The sequence below is a fragment of the Benincasa hispida genome, chromosome 2 (genome assembly GCF_027475165.1).
Source record: "Benincasa hispida cultivar pf3 chromosome 2, pf3_genome.v1.1, whole genome shotgun sequence".
Taxonomy (NCBI): Eukaryota; Viridiplantae; Streptophyta; class Magnoliopsida; order Cucurbitales; family Cucurbitaceae; genus Benincasa; species Benincasa hispida.
Window position 1 is genome coordinate 36,005,055 of NC_143479.1, and position 23,516 is coordinate 36,028,570.

The window sequence follows — 23,516 nt, forward strand, 5'->3', positions numbered from 1 at the left end:
ATAAATATTGGTACCCCCAAATTTAAACGCAGCAATGTCCTCATTGTTGATAGACTTAAATGATTCATGCGATGCACTTAGGAAGTTTTGTAAAGATCATTTTGAAAGAAAGGTGGTGGACCACTAACTTCTAGAAATATTTCATGAATTGATTGTCTTGAAATTAAGTTGATTCAAGTACATGCGATGAGAAATAGAGGCATGCGTTTCATCATTGAAATCATAATTGGTACGAAAAAAAATCGATGACTAACTAACGTAATCAACATTTAATGATTGCGCCAACTAAAGAGGATGCGAGATAAAATTATCAATGTAAAAAATGAGATGCGATAATGCAAAATTTGGAATAAACAAAGTCAGAGAAAGATACACCCCCAAATTTGCTCTGTTGCCCGCATCATCTGTGATTGCATCCTTCTTTGCGGCGAGCTGATTTATTTTATTGTGATGGGCTGAACGAACTGGTCACGTTTTTTGTTATCACGTAGCTCCACCACAATCTTTTACCATGATCGTTGCTAAAAAATTCAGGAGGGTAAAAAATATAAAAGATAGAGTTATTTTTTTTTTTGACTAGTGGTGTTCGTACGGAAAAAGGTAGAGTAAGTTCATGAAACAAAGATAGCAAAAGGATACTTAAAAAAAATTTACGTCCCTGTTGAGTTTATATTGCATACTATCGCAGGGACGGCTCATTTCTTCTTCAGTCAGGAATTCCTCATGTCCACGGAGGTTTTCACGTGTTGTAAGTCTCCTCCGTGATATATCTTGACTCTTTTCCCGTTGACTTTGAATGTGTTGGTCCCGTCCTTATTGATTAACTCAACTGCTCCATGCGGGAATACCTCTTTGATTATAAATGAACCAGACCATCATGACTTTAATTTTTCGGGAAAAAGTCATAGCCAAGAATTGTATAACAAGACCTTTTGTCCAACTTGGAGATTCTTCTCGCATAGTCGTTTGTCATGCCACGTTTTGCGCGCTCCTTGTAGATCTTGGCATTTTCATATGCTTGAGTTCTCCATTCGTCTAGCTCGATCAACTGAAGTTTCCTTGCCTCCCCTGCGGTCTTCAAATCAAAATTGAGCTTTTTCACTGCCCACATTGCTTTGTGCTCCAATTCAAGCGGTAAGTGCCATGCCTTTCCAAACACCAGCGCATACGGGGACATGCCTATAAAAGGTTTTTTTATAGGTGGTCCTGTATGCCCATAAAGCATCGTCTAGCTTCATGGTCCAATTTTATCGTGAAGGATTCACCACCTTCTCTAGGATCATCTTGATTTCCCTATTGGACACCTTAGCTTGGCCGCTTGTCTGTGGATGGTATGCGGTGGTGATCTTATGGTGGATATTATATTTGAGCAGCAATTTGTTGATGACGCCATTGACAAAGTGGGAGCCTTTGTCACTTATTATGGCACGTGGGGTGCCAAAACGAGTGAAGATATTTTCCACAAGAATTTAGAGACTATCGCTGCATCGCTTGCGATGCACGATACCGCTTCAACCCATTTGGAAACATAATCGATGGCCAACAGAATGTATTTGTGACCATTTGATGGTGGGAATGGTCGTCTATCCCCCATACGTTGAATAGCTCCAATTCTAAGATAATATTCATTGGCATCGCATTCTTCCATGAAATGTTTCTCGTGCATTGGCACCTGTCACATTTCATCAAATAGTCTCTCACATCCTTGAATAAAGTCGGCCAAAAATATCCACTTTTTAACACCTTTCCTGCAGTGCATTGACCTTCAAAATATCCACCGTATGGTGAGTCATGGCATTAGGATAGTATGCACTGGTGAGCAGTCTCTGGTACACATAGATGCAAGATCTGGTCTGAACCCCTCTTGTAAAGATTTTGCTCCTCCCAATAATAGGATTTACATTCGTGTATAAGCCGCCTCTTTTGGTGGGCTGTGTAGTTCTCCAAAAATTGTTCACAGACTAGATAATTGACCATATCTGCGTACCATGGTAACTCTTCAATTTTGAACAGTTTCTTATCTGGGAAGGTTGCGTTCACCTCCGACTGGTTGCGGTCGACTTCTGGCTTTTCTAATCTTGATGGGTGGTCCGTAACCTGGTTCTCCGTCCCCTTGCGATCAATGATTTCCATGTTGAATTCTTGAAGGAGGAGAACCCATCAAATTAACCTTGGCTTTGCATCTTTCTTGGTCATTAAATATTTGATTGCCAAGTGGTCAGTGTGATCGATCACTTTGGATCCCAGCAAGTAAGCTCTAAATTTCTCTAGCGCAGAGATCACCGCAAGAAGTTCTTTTTCAGTGGTAGTGTAATTCATTTGGGCAAGGTTCAAGGTTCTACTTGCTTTGTGCTAGCGCCGCCTCCATCGCATAACCGCTAGCGTCGCACGTCAGCTCAAATGGATGTGTCCATTCAGGTGCGATTAACACAGGTGCGATTATTAATGCATTCTTCAGTATTTTGAATGCGCTGCGGCATTGTTCATTAAAGTCAAACGTTCTCCCAGCCTCCAGCAACGCACTCAACGGTCGAGTAATCTTTGAAAAGTCTTTCAAAAGACGACGATAAAATCCTGCATGTCCTAGGAAACTCCTGTCAGCCTTCACATTTACTAGTGGTGGAAGCTTTTCAATGGCCTCAGTCTTCACCTTATCCCCCTCCAGCCTTTCCTTGGAAATTTTGTGACCGAGCACAATACCTTCATTCACCATGAAGTGGCACTTCTCCCAGTTCAACACAAGATTTGTCTCTTCATATCTCCTAATTATCTTCTCCAAATTGTTCAGACAGACTTCATACGTTTGACCATAAATCGAGAAGTCGTCCATAAAAATTTCCACTGAATCTTCAAGATACTCAGAGAAGATGGCCATCATGCACCTCTGGAATGTGCTCGACGCATTGCATAATCCGAACGACATGCGGCGAAAAGAAAATGTTCCATAGAGGCAGGTGAATGGGGTTTTCTCTTGGTCTTTAGGAGCAATCATTATTTGGTTGTAACCCATATATTCATCCAGAAAACAAAAGTAATAATTTCCTGCTAGGCAGTTCAGCATCTGGTTAATAAAAGGCAAGGGGAAATGATCCTCCTTCATCGCTGCATTGAGTTTGCGGTAGTCCAAGCAGATCCGCCAGCCAGTGATGGTCCTCATTGGTATTAGTTCATTATTTGCATTTGGAACTACTGTCATTCCTCCCTCCTTAGGCACACATTGCATAGGGTTGACCCACTTGCTGTCGGCGATTGGATAAATAATGCATGCGTCCAACCATTTGATTATCTCCTTTTTCATGACCTCCTTCATCGTAGGGTTTAGTTTGCGTTGAGGTTCGATAGACCCTTTTTGGTTTTTGTCGAGACGTATCCTGTGCATGCAATATGGAGGGCTGATTCCTCTTATGTCTGCTAGTGTCCATCCTATTGCTTTTATGTATTTTTTCAGGATGCTAAGCAGTGCATTCTTTTGTTCTTTTTCTAGCTTAGAGGAAATTATTACTGGCAGAGTTTCATTTTGCCCCAAGAAAACATACTTCAGATGGCTTGGCAAGGTTTTTAATTCCACAGTAGGTGGTTGTTCTGAGGATGTTTTTGTGCTTTTCTCTCTTCATTCAACGTCAATTTTTCTTCTTTTTTTGTCGTTTCCATGATCGCGTTGCAGGTTGCTACGGATGTGCTCGCATCCTCTCTTTCATCTTCATCTTCAGACTCTTCTTCTTCATTATAGCTGGGTTCATTGTCGGAATCCGTTAGGTCTTCTTCTTCCGGATACTTCATGGCTTTAATAATGTCAAACCTGAGCTTCTTTCCATTTACACTCAATGTGATCTCTCCCTTGTACACATCAATTTGGGCGCGACCAGTGGATAAAAATGGTCGTCCCAATATGATGGGTACATCCTTGTCCGCTTCATAATCGAGAATGATGAAGTTTGCTGGTAAAATAAATTTGTTAATTGAGACCAAGACATCCTTCACCTTCCCCTCTGGATGAACTAGGGACATGTCTCGCCAACTGGAGAGTCACCATCATGGGTGCCAACTGCCCCACATTCAATTGTTTGAAAATTGAAAGGGGCATTAAGTTTATGCTGTCCCCAAGATCGCAAAGCGCTTGACCTATATATATCCGGCCAATTGAGCAGGGTATCGTGAAACTTCCGGGGTCGTGCATTGTCGGTGGAATAATGGTGTTTGACTTTTGCATTAATGCCACTGTTGCGAACTTCCCTGTGCTCTTTTTCTTTGTCACCATGTCCTTCAAAAACTTAGCATACTTTGGCATTTTTCAATCGCTTCAGTGAAAAGGATGTTGATTGTTTTAACATGTCCATGAAGCGATGGTACTGCACTTCATCATTTTTCTTCTTCTTAAGTCTCTGAGGGAAGGGTGGCAGCTGTACTTTTACGGTTCCTTGTTCCATAGGCTTAGAAGTGTGGATGCAACTTCTGGTTCCATCGTCTCATTTTCTTTTGGTTCATCCTGTGTCAATGGGATCTTGGATTCCATCGCAATTGGAGTAGTCTTCCTTGGCTCCGTCCTCTCTTCTGCTATTGTCTTCTCGCTTTGCAAAGTCACAAATTGACATTGCTCCTTTCCCATATTCCCTAGGTTGCGAGGGAGCTCAGTTAAACTCGGTAACGCCCCTTGCGGTCTACTTTTAAGCTCGCCCACAATCTGTCCTATTTGGATTTTGAGATTGTGGATTAAAGTCGCCTAATTATGAAGTACTGTTTCATTCTTCTCGATATATTGCTTTTGTAATCTCTCCAGAGATGAAGATGGTGGCTCTTGCGAGCTGCTAGCTTGATTTTGTGATTAACCGTTTGTTCGCTGGAAAAATCCTGGCGGCCCTTCTTTTTGCGCCATGGGTTGATAACTTTGTTGTTGATTTTTCCACACGAAGTTGGGGTGGTTTCTCCACCCGGGGTTTAAGTGTTGAAGAAAGGATTTTTTTTTACGAAGCATATAGATTGTGGATTCCTTGGACATTCTTCCATCGGATGAAAATCACCATAAGTATCACAACTCGTGCTTGTCTGCTCGACTGCGTTGACCTGCCCTCTTTGCGATCCCGGGCTATTAATTGTGATGCTCTGTATTAGATTCATCATCGCATTCATTTGACTTTGTAGAGATGCGATGGCCCCATTGTTTACGTCACCTTCTCGAATTTTAAGTCTTTGATCGCTTTCCCTTCGATCTTTGTGGTTCTTCGAAATACGATCAAGGATATTTTTACCCTCATCATACATTTTGTCTAGTAGACCTTCAGCTGCTGCCGTATTGGCAGCCGTCTGAGATGCAGGGTTCAAACTGTGATAAAAGATTTCCATTTGGAGACAGTCAGGTAAGCCATTGTGCGGACAATCTCGCACCAATCTTTTAAACCTCACCTAGGCATCGTTGAGCGATTCGTCAATATCCTGTTCAAAATTTGTAACCAACTTCCTCCTTCTTGCGTTCTCTGTCGGGGGGAAGTATTTCTTCATGAACTTTTCCAGTACTTGTTCCCAAGATGTTATCTCTTCTGGTTCGAGAGAATAGGCCCATTTCCTTGCTTGGTCGCATAGCAAAAATGGGAACAACGTTAGTCAAACTTTTTCAGCTGAGATGTTTGGGAACACAAAAGTATTGCAGATTTCAATAAAACTTCAGCGATGGATGTGCGGGTCCTCTCCATGCCTTCCACCAAACTGTCTGGCTGTCTAAATCATCTAGAACATAACTGGCTTCATCTCAAACCTCGATCCGTCCAAGGCTGGCCTCATGATTCCTAGGGAGAAATCATAGAGATTGGGCGACACATAGTCCCGGATGGGCCTATTGCGATCGTTCGCCAGGAGAATGGGGTTTGCCATGATGTTGTTTGCGTTTGCTTCTCTGTCTTTCTGTTGTTCCGCCATGTTGGGATTTCTCTCTTGTTGTTGGCGGTTGTTTCTTCATCTTTTTTGAAAATTTCTTTCAATCTCTGGGTTGTAGTTGGGCTCAGGAACTTGTCCTTCGCTCATGCGACACCCGCTTCTTCCCTTACCAAAGGAGAGGCAGTGCACAGAGGTTGAAAGCTGCAAAGAAAATAAAAAAGTTACTGTTAGCACAATATGTATTGTCATAGTCCCTGATTACGGTGCCAAAAACTTGATGCGTCGTAAATATGATGAAATAATGGTGTATAATGGCGATGATGGTCTATGCGTTGCACATGCAAGTTTTCCTGGTAAAACCCAAGTATAAATATTACTAGGCTGTCTGGTGAGTCCAGGGTCGAACACAGGGACTACTGAGTTACTATGCGATGGTAAATTTTTATTCCTTTGCGGTGGCAAAACAAATAAGTTGGTTGGTGTGTTATTAAGTATAAATTCTATGCGACGGATTTGAGTAAAGAGTTGATGAAATCGAGAATACAATGAGTTATGCGAAGAACAGGTTGATAAGGGATTTAGCTAACACTTCCTAAGATTGCGTTCAAGTTATGCGATCATGCTACACATACACAACAACATGTCATCTCTCAATGCAAATGCCATAGTTCTTATTTCTAGGACGCATGTGATGTATATGATAATGTCGATAGGACTTATGTCTATGCCTCTATTCTTGTCTATGCGATGATGAATGATACACACATACACAAGATGACCGCATAATATCATATCCTATTTCTAGGGTGCATGCGATGCATAATAGCAAACAGAACTTATGTTTATGTTTCTATCTCTTGCTTATGCGGTTCTAACCTGACTCTCTCAAGCCTAGATTCTAACCTGACTCTCTCAAGTCTAGGTTCTTTCTTTAGACTACTCTCTTAAGTACCTCTAAAGGGTGATTGACGCATACATAAGACAAGATGATCGCATAAAGTGAAGATATTAGGTCATGTTAGCTAAGTGCTCCTCAACCCATTCGGAAATTTAGCTACTCATGCGAAATATGGAGAGATTGAACAGAAGTTGAGATGAGAATTCCATTTTATAAATAAAGTCAGAATACAAAACACAATGGAAAGTAGGGATAAGAAGCCCGGTAGCAATGCCTTGCTTCCCGAGGCTTTTACACTGTCTTTTTTCTCTACTCTGTCCAGAAGAATATCCTTGCTTTCGCAAGTGTCGACCCTCTCTCCTTTTACAGCGCTTCCCAACAGTCTTTCGAGCTAACCAGGAATGATCTCTCAGTGTCTTCTTCTCTTTGCTCACCTCCGCTTTCTAAGTATAATAATTACAAACTAACGGTTATATGATCTATCTTCTATGTATATGGAAAATTGTGTCAAACTCAAACCCTTTAACGATGGTTGCCTTCAATCTTTATAGAGCTCAAGGTGAAGAACTTTTCTATCTAATGATTGCAATGATGGGAGGTCATTAAATCTTCTATCTGATGTGCCGATTAATGGTCATCGAAAAGTTGAATCTACTTGCTACAGTATGTCGTTGGCTTGTCAACTAATTTCGGATTCGATCGTCATCAACTTTTCGTCCCATCATGATTTATTAAGCTTTCACCTAGATGCGCCGTCTTTATGTGGCCACCTTCTTGAACAAATTCTCACGAGCGCATACGATCGCATGGCTTTGCGTTCGCCGAATTCCTTGGATCGCAATTTGCTTTGTGCCAACGCATTTTTCCTGCACAAAATAAGTAAATTAGCTACTTTTATGCGATAGGTGCATGCGATCGCAATATTCTTAGTTTAACGCTTTTGGACATGATTTTGTATATTTTTATCATCGCATACTCAGATTGTTTTATATCTTTTCACTGTAATAACGTGCATTTTTGCCCGTTATCACATAACTTGGCTCTAATACCAATGGAAGGAAATCGAAACATAGATATCTAGTGAGTGAAAGCGGATCGTTCCAAATCCCATTGAGAAAGAACTTAAACTATTACAGTCTAAACATAAATGATTATGCATATTAAGTAAATTACAAGCATGCTTCTTATAAGAAACAACAAGGGATAGAGTATGCAAACCTTTGAAGAACTCTTCTTCAAATATTCTTCGATAGTTGAACAACTCGATCCGAACACGATCTCAACGAATGGAACATCCAACAGCAGAACTGATGAATCCTCGATCACTATCGAGTCCAAAGCGATCCTCGACCTTTGAACTAAACAGGAACACGACTACAAGCATGTCTCCACGTGAAATGTATGTCTCAATTATCAACAACGTTATATAAAGAGACTAATCATCTCGTGGTCCGGTCTTATACAAACTTTTTGTATAGGATACCCCCACTAGCATGTCTCCATATGAATGATCAGGATCAGACCATTTGTAACAGTTTACAACACTTGTAACATCTACAAAGCAGGCCGTATCCATAATGTCACCAGGATAAGGTATCCCTCCTTTATCGTTATACTAAAGACCATTTAGGTTATCACTTAAGGCATGATCCACTTATATGTCTCCACATACATGCTTAAGTTTACATGAAATAACCACGAATCTTAGTTTATTGGATTGAGCAAATGCTTATATAATAACATTTATTTTATTAATAACAATATGTTCACAAAGTGTTTACAAACTACGAGACTATCAGAAGAATTAGGACACCAATCCCAACAATTCATCCGTTAAAACAAATCTCAGATCATCAATTACTAGTATTGTGTTTATGTTTGACTTCCAATTTAAATAACCCTCCCCATTGAATTGATTAGAGGCTAAGAGTCATATAATCGAGTTTGACATGCTGTAACATAAACAAATTCTATAAGTAAATTGCATCTAAATCTAATTTTAGCCAAAGTAATAAAGTACCTATAGTCATTTAGTTACTGTTTTTGGTAAAAAACTTATTAACACTTAGTAACTCTTGTAAGTGTGACACTCCATTTCCAGATTTCATAGAAGAGTATAAATATTACCCCGAATAAGAAGGCAATGTTCAACCCGAAACTAAGAAACCCTATTAATTTACGATGTTTAGGTTGTTCTGAATCTTATTTATAGCCCTCTGAAGGGATCGCCGTATAAATAACAAGCTAGTGTCGCCTAAAAACGATAGTAGGCGCAACATAGGTGTAACACTCGAAATTTTTATTATTTACATAATTTCAGTAATTTCTATTAATTGAGGGCATTTTTGGAATATTTGGACTTAAGTGTAATTGCAAAAATTTAACTATTGATGTTGAAATTATTCAATTTTGAAATTAATGGATTGACGTTGAAATTATTCAATTTGAAAATTAATGGTAGGAATTAATTTCGTTTTGGAAGGGGGTTCTATCACACAAATTTAGTTTTAAATTAATGTCAAGAATTAATTTCATTTTGGAAGGGGGTTATGTCACACAAATTTAATTTGAAATTAATGCCAAGAATTAATTTCATTGTGGAAGGGGGTGAGTTAAATTCTTTGTGAATTGGAAATTTTACGGGAGAAAAGGATTAAAAGTTGGTAGCAGGGTCTGATTGAAGGAAGAATTTGGAGATTGGAATCTTGAGAGTGGTTGTTGCTCAGGCGTCGTTGGGGAATTGAATTCAAAGATTAATTATTGAAGATTTTCGCTTGGATCGATATTTGAATCTAGTATCAAGGTAAGTAATCTTACTACTGGAACTGCCCACGGGCTAGACACTAGATATATGCTAGCATGATAGGTGAAAATTACGACAGGACGATAGCTTGATAGATGGATAGTATAGTACGATCGATATATGTTCTTGTATGAGAATCTGAAAGATTTATTTGTGCACGTAGATACTTGCATGCTAGTAAGAGGTGATACTTGATTCACTGAGGTTGTATTTGATATGAGGATATTGAGACATATATGCATGTTGTATAGCCATGATGTTAAGGTGTATATGTATGTTATAGAACCATATTATGATAATTGTGATGTTGAGACTGTGATAGTGTCTTTACTAATTAGTTAGATTCCCACTAGATATTGTGTTTCATTTGGGATTCATCATATATTGTGTTTCCTTCGGGATTCACCAGATATTGTGTTTCCTTCGGGATTCACCAGAGATTGTGTTTCCTTCGGGATTCACCAGGGGTTGTGTTTCCTTCGGGATTCAGCAGAGGTTGTGTTTCCTTCGAGATTCACCAGGGGTTTTGTTTCCTTCAGGATTCACCAGAGGTAGTGGGCATACTTAACTACAGTAGGATAGAAATCAGTTTTTCATGTATGTATGTGTCCCATGAGGACTAGAGTAGTTTTTATGTTTCGTCAGAGGTAGGCATCTAGAGGACATAGATGCCTAGCCTGACCCCAGTAGTGGGGTTACTTACTAAGTATTTTTTACTCATTCTTTCTCATGTTGTTGTTTCAGGTAAAGGTAGAGATACACCGGCAATTGACAAGTAGAATTTGTGATCGAGCCATTGGGACCAGTTTTATGCTTCCACTCATGAGATTTAGATTTCTTTTCATGTTTTTCTTAACTTTCAGTTTTGATGTTTGAAACTTATTATTAAGAATTTTTTTCAGACTTAATATTATCATTTATGGTTTATGGGTACCCCATTTCTTTTGTTTTAATATTTGAATTTATTGAAGGTCTTTTGAACTTATCTTATTTATTGAGCATTTATTTTACCATAAAAGGGTGTTGTTTTAAGTTCCATGCATGCATGTATTTAGTAACGGCCTAACTTGAGTCTTAGGGGGTCGAGTCATTACAGTTGGTATCAGAGCCCATGTTTTGGGTTCTGTAGAATAACATACTATGTAAGTCCAGATTGTCCATATGGCCCATGAACGGATTCTTGTCATCACCAGGTATGTCTTATCAATTAAAAGTTTTATGGTAGTTGTGCGTTAAAATATTTGGTTAGCTTAAATGCACCAATTATATTCTAATGCTAGGTCAGTGACTCATCAGAAGTTATTATAAGTGGATTATTTAGGTATGATGCTACAAAAGGAGAAAATAAATAAATAAAATTATAAGGTCACTTGACACTAGTTTATCTCATGGAAATTTTGTGAGAAACAAACAAATATATACCTTAGTTCAAAGACCTTAAAGCTTGATGAAACTATGTAGAGTTATGACAATTCAGGAATAAAGGTATTTAAATGTTCAAGCCAAGAATTAAAATTGTCCAGATAAGAATACATTAAGGATTAGTGTTATGTTTTTTTGTTGAGTAGTGCACTTGGTGTTAGTACAAATAAATTTCTTCACAGGCCACATACTCAAGTATAAGGTTAAAAGTTATTTTATGGATAAGAATGAGAAAAAGAAAAGACTATGGATTTATTAAAGGTTTTGAGATATTAAAACTAAACATTTTGAGAGGAATTTTGGAAAGGATTTAAGTCATAATCACTAATACTATGACTTGATGGACTAGCTAAAGTATGTGTAGTGATATGAAGGATTCCAAAGGAATATCTAGCTAAGTTGATGTCATTAAACGAAGCCAAAATAGTTGGACATGAGTTTAGACTTAAAGGTTATAAAACAAAGTGTTATTTGTTTGGGTTGAAGGATTATTTTAGAGTACATAGATTAATTAGGTCCATAGCCTTATTGTGACGCGGAGATTAAAGTTGGACAAATTTGAACAAACGAAAGTCTTTTGGAGTTTAAAAGCATGAAAATTGGCAAAGGAGAATTCTACAAGATGAAAATTCCTAATATGAGAGATAAAACTTATAGAGTTAAGTAAAATATACTTTAGTAAAGAGATTATGTTCCACTTGAAAGTGGAAAAAAAATATCCAAGAAAGTTTACTCTTTTGGAAAAAGAAAGGCATTTAATGTGTTCAAAACTCTTAGTCAAGTATGGTTCAGAGGCTTGATACGAAGGGTTACAAGGTATTTGTTCTAGTGTAAAAGAAGAATACCTCATTATCATGTGGAACTTTAGGACAATATGTGTTAGACAGAAAGATAACTTATGTAGGTGATTGGTATGGAACTTTGTTTTAACACAAAAATCTGTTACCGAAATAGAAGGTCGAGAAGGGATAAGCTAAAATGGAGTTACTAGTAGCTGTAGATACTCAAGAACTATTGACATAGTATGTTGAGGCTTTATAAAGGTAAATCATCGAGGGCATTAGTAAGGTTTAAGGGATTTTGACGTAGTGTGCAAGTTCGAAACATGAACTAGCAAGACCATCAATTTGGTTGAAAAAGGAAATTAATCCAGCCCGAAGTAGACAAAAGTGGTATATGCACAAAAGTAAGTTGGATCTTCCAATACCACCATTGGCATAAGGGATAGACTGATAATAAAGTTGAGTTGATAACAAGAAGTTGCTATTGGTGGGTTTGGAGTATCACATGATAGTATGTTTTCCCTTGCATGGGCAATGAATTAACTAGCTCTAGGGAGTATGAGTAATTCAAGCTATGACTTATGAGTCAAGAAGGTTTTATCGTAAAAACTAACTTCAAGGATCAATTACGGTATTACAAGGTTATGGAAATGTGTTATCAATTGACTGATGCTTTAGCATCCAGAACTTCAAAACCTCATTTTCAGAGGGCATTTTAGATCATCCGCAGTAGGGTCTAAGTAATGATATGTGATTGTTTTAAGGCTAAAGGATAATATGAGGATTGACTTAAGCAAGTTTTATAGCCCATGACAGTATAGAGCCTCATGATGAGTTTCTCATGAATGTGAGACTTAATTAGACAGAGTTATTCTCAGACATATAGACCTTAAGAGAGATATCACAGTTGGTGCTTCTAGAGTAGAAGCAGTATTCAGTTGAGCAGATTTGTTCTGGTACGTATCTTTAGATGACGCATTATATAGCGTGACCAGTTTCTCCACTACATATATGAAGTTTTCACTGTGATAGAATGGTAAGCTCAGATATATGTTTTTAGTGGATAAGACTTTCTTAAGCTCACGACAGTTTTCATAGTTCTCAGCGTGAGTGTGTTAAAGTATTGTTGGTTTTCAGCATCTTAAGTTTCATAGTTATATATGGAAGGGGTTGTCACACCTCTTTTGATACTAGTTTTAGCTATGTCAAACAGTGACCTCATTTTACATCTAGTTTTTAAAAGAGTCTCCAGTTAGCATTGGGTACTCGATTGAATTTTAGTACAACTTTTCACCCACAAACTGATGGTCAGAAAGAACGTTTGAACCAGATATTGGAGAATATGTTGTGTACTTGTGCGTTAGAGTTTTCAAGGAGTTGAGACTCTCACTTGCATTTGATGGAATTAGCATAATAACAGTTATCCGGCTATCATTGGCATGTCGTCGTTTGAAGCCCTCTATGGGGAGAGTTGTAGGTCTCCTGTGTGTTGGGATGAGGTAGAAGAGAAGAAATAGCTAGGACTTGAGATAGTGCAAGCCATGAATGAGGCAATATAGAAGATCAGGGCTTGTATGCAAACAACTCAAAGCAAATAGAAAAGCTACACCAATATGAGATGTAAGGACTTGGAATTTGAGACTGGTGATAAAGTGTTCTTAAAGGTGGCACATACGAAGGGTGTTATGAGGTTTGGAAGGAAAGGGAAGCTGAGCCCGAGGTTCATTGGACCTTTCGAGGTCTTGAAACGAGTTGGCCCTGTAGCTTACCGTTTGGCATTGCCTCCAGCACTGTCTTCAGTTTATAATGTCTTCCATGTTTCGATGCTGAGAAAGTATATAACAGACCCGTCCCATGCAATTGACTTTGAGCCCTTGCAGTTGAATGACAACTTGAGCTACGAGGAGAAACCTGTAGAGATTCTCACCAGAGAGGTAAAGACATTGCATCGTAGGGAGATTGCATTTGTGAAAGTCCTATGGCAGAATCACCAGTTCAAGGAGGCTACCTGGGAGTGAGAGGATGAGATGAAGGCCCAGTACCCGGAGCTTTTTCAGGAATGAACTTTCGAGGAAAAAATTTCTTTAAGGAGGGAAGAATGTAACACCTCAAATTTTTATTATTTATGTCATTTCAGTAATTTTATTAATTGAGGGCATTTTTGAAATTTTTGGACTTAAGTGTAATTGCGAAAATTTAACTATTGACATTGAAATTATTCAATTTGGAAATTAATGGATTGACATTAAAATTATTCAATTTGGAAATTAATAGATTGATGTTGAAATTATTCAATTGGAAAAGTAATGGATTGACGTTGAAATTATTCAATTTGAAAATTAATGGCAGGTATTAATTTTGTTTTGGAAGGGGGTTAAATCACACAAATTTAGTTTAAATTAATGTCAAGAATTAATTTCATTTTGGAAGGGATTATGTCATACAAATTTAATTTGAAATTAATGCCAAGAATTAATTTCATTGTGGAAGGGGGTGAGTTAAATTCTTTGTGAATTGGAAATTTGACGGGAGAAAATGATTAAAAGTTGGAAGCAGGGTCTGATTGAAGGAAGAATTTGAAGATTGGAATCTTGAGAATGGTTGTTGCTCAGGCTTCGTTGGGGAATTGAATTCAAAGATTGATAATTGAAGATTGCCGCTTGGATCGATATCTGAATCTAGTATCGAGGTAAGTAATCTTACTACTAGATCTGCCCAGGGGCCAGACACTAGATATATGCGAGCATGATAGGTAAAATTTACGATAGAATGATAGCATGATAGATGGATAGTATAGTACGATCGATATATGTTCTTGTAGTAGAATCTGAAAGATTTATTTGTGCATGTAGATACTTTCATGCTAGTAAGAGATGATACTTGATTCACTGAGGTTGTATTTGATATGAGGATTATATGCATGTTGTATAGCCATGATGTTGAGGTGTATATGTATGTTGTAGAACCATATTATGATAATTGTGATGTTGAGACTGTGATATTATCTTTACTGATTAGTTAGATGCCCATTAGATATTGTGTTTCATTCGGGATTCACCGGATATTGTGTTTCCTTACAGATTCACCAGATATTGTGTTTCCTTCAGGATTCACTAGATATTGTGTTTCCTCTGGGATTCACCAGAGGTTGTGTTTCCTCTGGAATTCACTAGGGGTTGTGTTTCCTTCAGGATTCACCAGAGGTAGTGGGCATACTTAACTAAAGTAGGATATAAACCAGTTTTTCATATATGTATGTGTCCCATGAGGACTAGAGTAGTTGTTATGTTTCGTTAGAGGTAGGCATCTAGAGGACATAGATGCCTAGCCCGACCCCAGTAGTTGGGTTATGTACTGAATATTTTATACTCATTCTTTCTCATGTTGTTGTTTCAGGTAAAGGTAGAGATACATCGACGATTGATAAGCGGAATTCGTGATCGAGCCATTAGGACCAGTTTTGTGCTTCCGCTCATGAGATTTAGATTTATTTTCATGTTTTTCTTAACTTTCAATTTTGATGTTTGAAACTTACTATTAAGAATTATTTTCAGACTTATTATTATCATTTATGGTTAATGGGTACCCCATTTCTTTTGTTTTAATATTTGAATTTAATGAAGGCCTTTTGAACTTATCTTATTTATTTAGCATTTATTTCACCATAAAAGGGTGTCATTTTAGGTTCTATGTATGCATGTATTTAGTAATGGACTAACCTGAGTCCTAGGGGGTCGGGTCATTACAATAGGAAACTCTCGATTCAAACTAATGGAAGAGACCATAGGATATGCTGACACATTTCCTGCACCCACTCAGTATAAACTACTTCCCCTATTCACCTTGATATTGACCCATGCAAACACTTTCTGAATGGAGTAGTCGCGGTAAAAGTGACATGAAGCCGAGCATGGTTCTCTCAGTGTGAACTCTTATGGACGTGAGAGCTAAAAATAATATATTGTATATATTCTTTCCAGTCAAGTGTTATAACTATTTGGGTATCTCTTGTACTCAGGTATATTTCAGCTAAAAAACATCCTAAGTTTATGTGGTTTATCCAAGTATAACATTTATATTTGGATTTAACTTATGATATCTAAGTGATAAACCATTTTATTACCTCACACCACTCATGCATGCTCATAAATATCGGTTAACAACGCTCGATAATTCGCCTAAAATCCCCATGTAGGAGGTGTTACGTAAACCGTCAACTTAAGTACCTCCGCCTTAGACAAGATTATAGACTGATTAAGTTTGTAAACATATTTTATAAGATAACGACCTATTTTAACTATTAAAAAAAGTTTTTATTAAACCTAAGTTAGCATGCATCTTATATTTATCATAGATTTTTAATGTCTAATCCATTTTATAACTCTTATCAAACAAATAGACATATTATAACATAAACTTAAAGCATTCCACACATTAATATAAAATTATATTAATCTTATGAAACCCTATTCATGCATATTATATATATTATAACAACTTTATAACATATATCAATGCATGAAACATACTTTCCTATGGTGGGATTTTAAATCTACATGGCATACAATATGCACATACATGTTTAATTTAAATATAACATACATCATATGCATAAATTATTTAAACAACACTGATACGGATCAACTTTGGTATCCTAAGCAAGCAATAAACTAATTTATTACAAAAATAGTTTAAAAACAGCTTGAGGAAGCCTCTAGACTGCTCGAACCGACCCAAACCACCTAAACAGCCCTCCAAAGCTCCCAAAGAGGTTGAACCGGTCCAAACTAGGCAAAACCGGACCCCATGCCATCAAACTGGTCAAACTGGACCACTCCCAAGAACCCATTCGCAGACACATGTGTTTTTTGACAGGGATGAGCAGCGTTGCAATGCTTCATCACAACATTACAACGCTTCATCACAGCGTTGCGATGCCTCAACTTCATGAAGAACAACGTTGCAACGCTGTAAGGGCAACGTCGCAATGGTGGCTACTAGTGGCTTATTCTCTAGTTTTTGCAGTTAACCTTTCTTACTTCAAACTCCGATTACAACCTAGTTTCAACTCTATTGTATTGATGATATAAATTGCTCAAAATGATGCGATACTACTTCTAGTTATGCATTAATTATGGATGTTCATGTAGTATGCCATGCGTTGTCACAAGTTTCCTTACGATGGAACCTAGTGTAATTCTACCGCAAGCTTCTCGGTGTGATCCGAGGTCGAACACGGGGACTGGTTTAGGTTATTGTGGTATGTTCATGATATATGCGACCAAGTTTTCAATCTTTAAAAATGAGTTTGTATAAGTATATAAATTGTAATAAAATAAAGGAAAGCAGTAAAGATGCGATAAAAATATAAAAATACAATAAACCTAAGCTAGATGATACAAGATATAGACTTCATGTACAAGATGCTGGTATTAAGGCTGGCTGTGAAAGTTATGCAAAGACCTGGGATGTGGTGACATGTCTTATGAACAAAATAGAAAGAGAAAGACAAATAATACAAACAACGCAAGTTCTTAATTGGATTGAAGGTACAAATACTGTTTCGTTCTTCTCTTAGCGTACACCTCTCAGTGATCGGCCGCGCTCCCATTTGTCTATGGTGAAACAGAGACTAACGTAATGAACGCAAGGTTTCTTCCATGTCTGGAAGTACTACTCGCTTTAGTTAACACATTCTTTTGACCTTCTCTCGATAGATCAGAATGACACCTTCACTTCTGCTCTCACGGGTGAAGATGCTATCTAGCATGCTTTAGCTAAACATATTTTATATCTTTAATAAAGATTAAGTTCTTAGTGATTCATATTGCTCATTAGGGGATTAAGAAGATATCATGGAGAAAGTGATTGGTGGGTGAACGGAAATAGATAGAGAATGGTAAATGGAATTTATCAAAACATTGAATATTTCTACTAAGTGTTTGATACATGGTGTGTGAATGAAGAGATAATGAAAACATGAAATACACAATGAAAGGGAGATAGAACAGATACAAACAAGTGCCAATGTCTTGGCAAGTCACTATCTGCTTACCGGATAGGATGGATTTGATGGTAGGAAGAGCTTCCCTCTCAGGCTTGCTCTACCAGTAGTAGGGATCTTTGCACAGAGCTTCCGATCAGGTGTTTGGCTGGTTGAGTTTGAGATTCACCTCCTCGGCCTTATCTCGTCTTCTTCCCATATTTCTTCTTTTAAGCACTCAGCTCAGCCTAGCCCCGTATCAAGTAGTATCCCTTTTCTCTGAAATTAATGGGGTACTTATAGGTGCAGATCTTTGACTCTGGCCTTGTGGTCCCCACTCATGGTTATGGTAATTCCGAAGATGGAGGGATATTATTCCTTCTATTATGCAATCAGACCGTCAATTCTGCACAATCGTTAATTGTACACGTGTCTCAATCCTCCGCTCTTGCGTTGCTCAGCTGCATCTTTTGATCATAGTTTCGCATGTGTTTTTTTATTACTACATACGGTTAAAGCACAACTCTTGGATCGATTGTCGCATTGTGCCATCATTGCTGTAATCGTCTCTTCATTGTTTATTGATAGGCGCAAAGTGATAGAGATGCATTGATTAGTCTCTCATGAGCCTTAAGTGCAAGCGGTGACTTGGCCTCCTACAAACAACACTTGCAAACCTCTACAAAGCAGGCCATATACGTAGTATCACCAGGGTCAGGCATCGCACCTTAATCTTATACTATAGACCTATTTAGGTTATCACTTAAGGCATGATCCAGTTGTATATTACATATACATGCTTAAGTTCACATAATAAACCAAAGAGCTTTGTTTATTGGATATGAGTAAATGTCAGAATGAAATAACATTTATTTTATCATCAAACAATGTGTATCATTACAAATAATAAGACTCCGGGAGAATTAGAACACCAATCCCTACACCCCATACTCTTAAATGCTTTGGAACTCGAGCAAGTATCGGGCTAGTTGGGAACTATCGAGTCCCACTCATGCTTTAGGATGCCATCCTGAGTGTCGGGATGTCATCAACTTTCTCTCTCCTGATCGGGCACAATTATTGAAAACCATCATCAACCAACCCATGGGCGAGAATCCAACTCGGGACTTCCCAGACATCCATCCATTTAGACATAATCAAGACTTAGGCCCTTTTTGAGCCCTTGTCAAATGAAAACAACGTACTGGGTGCTACATCGAACCTTTGGCCCATGGGAAGGGGCGCAATGTCGGCACACCCATGCTGTTCGACACTGTCCATAAGATCCCATTCTTGATGGAAGATGCCCAAGACATTTGTCTTGTAATGCTCGCCAATGCCATAAAACATGCATGTGCTACTCACTCAGGCCACAGGACCTAAGAGTTGTGAAGAGTTGACACCATGCCTCTCCCTATAATGCATTTTGAACATTTTCCTCTTTGTCACCCAAATGTGGCGAGCTGTCACTCACCAACGTAGAGCACTTGCCTGAACTCCGATTAACATGAAATTTGACGTGCTTGCATATCTTATCAATATGCGTCTAACTCTTGAGCCGCTCGACTAAACTCGCGACGGAACCCCACGTTCCAAGGTCACGACCCGAGGTCCCATCTGGCCCCCATAGAGCTTATCACTGACACCAACAAGGACATGGTTGCTTGTCTTTCTGCTTAATGTTCAACATGGCATGCTTGCCCACTTATGTTGGTGTGTTGGATGATGCACCGTCCTCCTCGGTCACATTATGACATTCTCTTGGCCCTCTATCTTTGCCAGATATGTTAACACTCACGTGTCGCCACTGCACCGCTTGCATAAGTGGGTCATAATCTATTATCTCAAAGTTCGATTATAACACTAGGCATGCGAGTGTAGGATAGCTATTCAACCAACAGTCTCCTTTGTTTTTCCTTCACAATTTTAGAGCTGAAAACATAAATTCCAACAGCAACCATTTCAAGTAAGCTTTATAGAATTCAAGAGGAACTTTAAAAGTACCTTGCCAAAAATTTTGGAGCTTTAATAGCTCTTGAATAACTCAAAAACAGCTTCAACACCTCAAGCTTCCCTCTTTACCGGGTACGCAGAAACCTTTGATTTTTCTTAAACTCCATAACCTTCTAGACCTCTATTTCATTCAACAGTCTTCCCAACTCATCCACACTCAATTATATCCAAAAGAAGATCCCTTTTTGCCTGAGTGGATTGTTCACACCAACCCTTCCTTTCTCTCTCTCTTTACAGTTGTACTTTAGTCGAGCACCTCTTCCATTAACCCATTTAAATTTCAACCAACTCCTGCTTACTCTCATTCCTTCGTGGCTTCAACTTAGGTTTAGCATGTTTATAATTGTCTTATTTATCTTATATTTTTGTTGTCATTCTGAAAGGTTCCATTGATTAGAAAGTGTCTTGTAAGATATGTAATGTACAACTTAGGAAGAAAATAATGATTTACATGTCTGCTTTAAAAAAAATCAGCTGAAAAAATTCTTTGCACTAAAAACAATACAATATAAAGAAAATGATGAGCCTCTAAGGGGCGTTTGGGTAAAGAGTTGGTCACTATAGTCCTAGATTATTATAGTTGGGTTATAATAGTTGTGTTTTGGGTGTGATTATTTTAGTTTGAGTTAAAATTGTATGTGTTTTAGGTGTAAACTATTTTATTTTGAGAAAAAAATAGTAAACATTTTAGCAAAGAATAAAAAAAATGTTGAGTGGAAAATAGTATAAACTGTAGCAAATAGTAAATATTGTAGCAAATGGAGGTTTTGAAATAGTGTTGACTATAGCTAGTGGGGGAATAAAAAATAGTATTTAATGTAGCAAGAGGTGGTTATTATAGTCTTCAGATAATCTTTTCCCCAAACACACCTGTAATGTTTATGCATGATTAGGGATAGAAGAGCTAACATTGCTAGGATTAGTTAGAACACTTGTGAGAAAACGATGAGTAAAGTTTCTTGCAATGATGTGTGAAAGCTAATGCTCGTAGGTAAAAAGAATGCAAGTTTAGGGTACCCTAGAATTTAATTTATGACACCTTGGTCGACATCTTACTATCCTGATTGTTTTGATTCTTAATAGTTAGTGCTTGAGCCACAACAGAGAGAAAACGAATTGAGAGCTATATAAAACCGCTTAAGGTTGTTAGGACATAATTAGGAGGGCTTTGAACTGACTTACGCATGAATAGGTCTCGAATCAATTTTGATAGTGCTTCATTGACTGATTATGATTGAATCCATTGTTGATTGCAAAAATTTATCCTAGGAGACTATTAAGACTTAAGTAATAAATATTGCAAGTTGAGTGAGTATATCTTTGTGTCAATATATGAAGAATTCTACCTTGCTCGAGGATAATCAAGAATTAAGTTGGGGATGTTTGATAAGACCGAAAATATGTTATCTTGATCCACTTAATTCAAGATTAATCTTAGGTTTTACATGTTTATTTTACAATATTGTAGGTACCGAACATCTAAGAGGTAGAATTGAACATTAGTGATGAAGTGTTAGTGACGAAGTGGAGCAAAAAGGGGCCAAAACGGAGCTCCAATGCATCAATAGAGAAAGAGAAAGTTAAAATTACCAGTTTTCCCTGCATGCATGGTCCACAACCATGCACCGTGCTCGACTCCTAAAGATAGAGAGCATTGTTTTGCGGAGATGTGTTGAATGCCACACACTGCAGAGATAGACTAGCGCAGAGGCGCATTAGCGTTGTAGTGCCACTACGGCGCCATACCCTTTTTTATACATATTGAGTTAGCCGCCTAGGGTTTTGATCATCTGATCCCAATTGATTTTCTACTATTTTCTCTCAGTTTTCTCTAGTTCTTTGACCTCTTGAGATATCCGAACAATTCCTCCTCAATTTTCATGTCAATTATGGGCTAAGGATGTAAATCTAGCTTAGGCGTAGAGTGATTTTCCCCGTTCTTTGTAGACTTGTGAGATTTAGATCGTTTAATATAATTTTTCATATTTTCTTTGGATTTTTTTTACTATCTCGGATGTTTATGACTATGTATTCTCAAGAATGTCTGACAAACTTGTTGGGATTATGTAATCAATAGCTAGAGACTAAATTATAATACGTGACATGTAATTGTAATTTGATCGAAGGTAACAAGATATTAGATCAGTTTGTGAACCATTGTCTATGATAGTGAATAATGGGTCTAATCAACCTAGGAAAAATCATGTTGAATATTGACTTAGGCTAATGTAAATTGAATATTTACCTTAGCGTATTCCCTTAGTCTTAACACGATTAGTTCAACTGATTACAATGTATCTCATCTAATGAAATTGATTAATTTGATAATTTGAACTCTTAGCTAGTTTTATAGGTGAGTTGGCTAAGCTTAGACAATATAGAAATTAATTTGATGAATCTATGATCAAGTTGCAATATAGGGAATAACTCGAACACCTAGGTTAGACTGTTTAATCATTCAAATTCACTCTTTCTTTATTTTAGACTGTTTAATCATTGAAATTCACTCTTTCTTTATTTTTCTTTCAATTTATTTTTCTACAATCAAACAAATCAATCTCTACCTTCCCTCAGCTACCTCGGGTTATAGAAAATTTAATAGAGAAATTCAATGGTTCCTTGAATCCGACCAGTGCTACCACCACTATATATTAGGTAGAAACAGTTAAATCATTTGATCTGAAATTAGGCGACAAATTCCGCCGATCAATGTTACAACAAAAGTTTGAGTATTTTTCGAGACACATGCATGAGGATTGGACTTTGGAGGAGAGATACGGGAATAAGTAATTCCCCTACTTTTTTATACTCGTGCATAAGGGTATTTTAGACATTTCAAAAAGTAAAAATTTTTAGTATCCCTTATCCTTTCTCTCTTATCTCTAATGTATTGTTTTTTGATCACGTCATTTTTGTTTCTGATATATCAATTTAATTTACTTTTAAATTATTTTAAATTTTAAGGTACTTACAAGGGGTATTACTTTAAGAGCGGTAATAAATAAGGGTCTATTTGGTAGGTAATCCAAATTTGTTTCATACTTTTAGATTCACTTGTTCCGCAAAGATACATTTAATAGATAATCTAGATTATGTAATTTAAAATTGTTTCAGTATTTTCTTATCAAAATAGTGCAGTTTCTAAAAACAGTATTTTTATGTTTTCATGGTTTTCATATTTTGAATTTGAAATTTTCACATTCTCAATAATTGTTTAAATTTGAAATCAATTTATGAATAAGATCCCAAACACATATCTCAAAACACCGAATACCACTTTGTATTCATCGAATCCATTATTTTCAAATTGCCTATCAGACAGTATAACAATAATTTTAAAGAATAATAAATATAGCAAAATATAACAAGAATAGACTTTATAGTTGGTAGACTTCTATTAGTGACATAGTAAATTTTGTTATATTTGTAATTTTTTTTACTGTGTTATATTTACTAATACTTTGAGCCTAATTGTTATATTTACAATTGCCGGTAAATCTTAAATGTTTAATTGAAACTTATATTAAAATTACAATATAAATTTATTTTATAGTAAAGCATTGAAGTAAGACTTGCAGTGGTAATATATAAAAACAATAATGGATTGATAATTTGAAATCCATGCCAGAGTAGTTTCTATTCACAAGTATGTACTAAATTAATACAATTAAGTATTTTATTAGAAAGGATAACTAATTAATACTATATAAAATAGATTAATTAACTTGAATAATTAAAATATACTTA

General features: G+C 37.1%; 1 protein-coding gene across 4 annotated transcripts in view; it reads left to right on the plus strand.

Annotated features, from left to right (window-relative positions):
• Positions 1-21,769, plus strand: part of LOC120071234 (U11/U12 small nuclear ribonucleoprotein) — a 65,311-nt gene extending 43,542 nt beyond the window's left edge. For all 4 annotated transcript variants that reach the window (XM_090311011.1, XM_090311013.1, XM_090311012.1 and 1 more), the window contains one exon: positions 21,238-21,769. The gene's annotated coding sequence lies outside the window, so the exon portion shown is untranslated. The remainder of the gene's footprint in view (positions 1-21,237) is intronic.
• Positions 21,770-23,516: the final 1,747 nt, after the last annotated feature.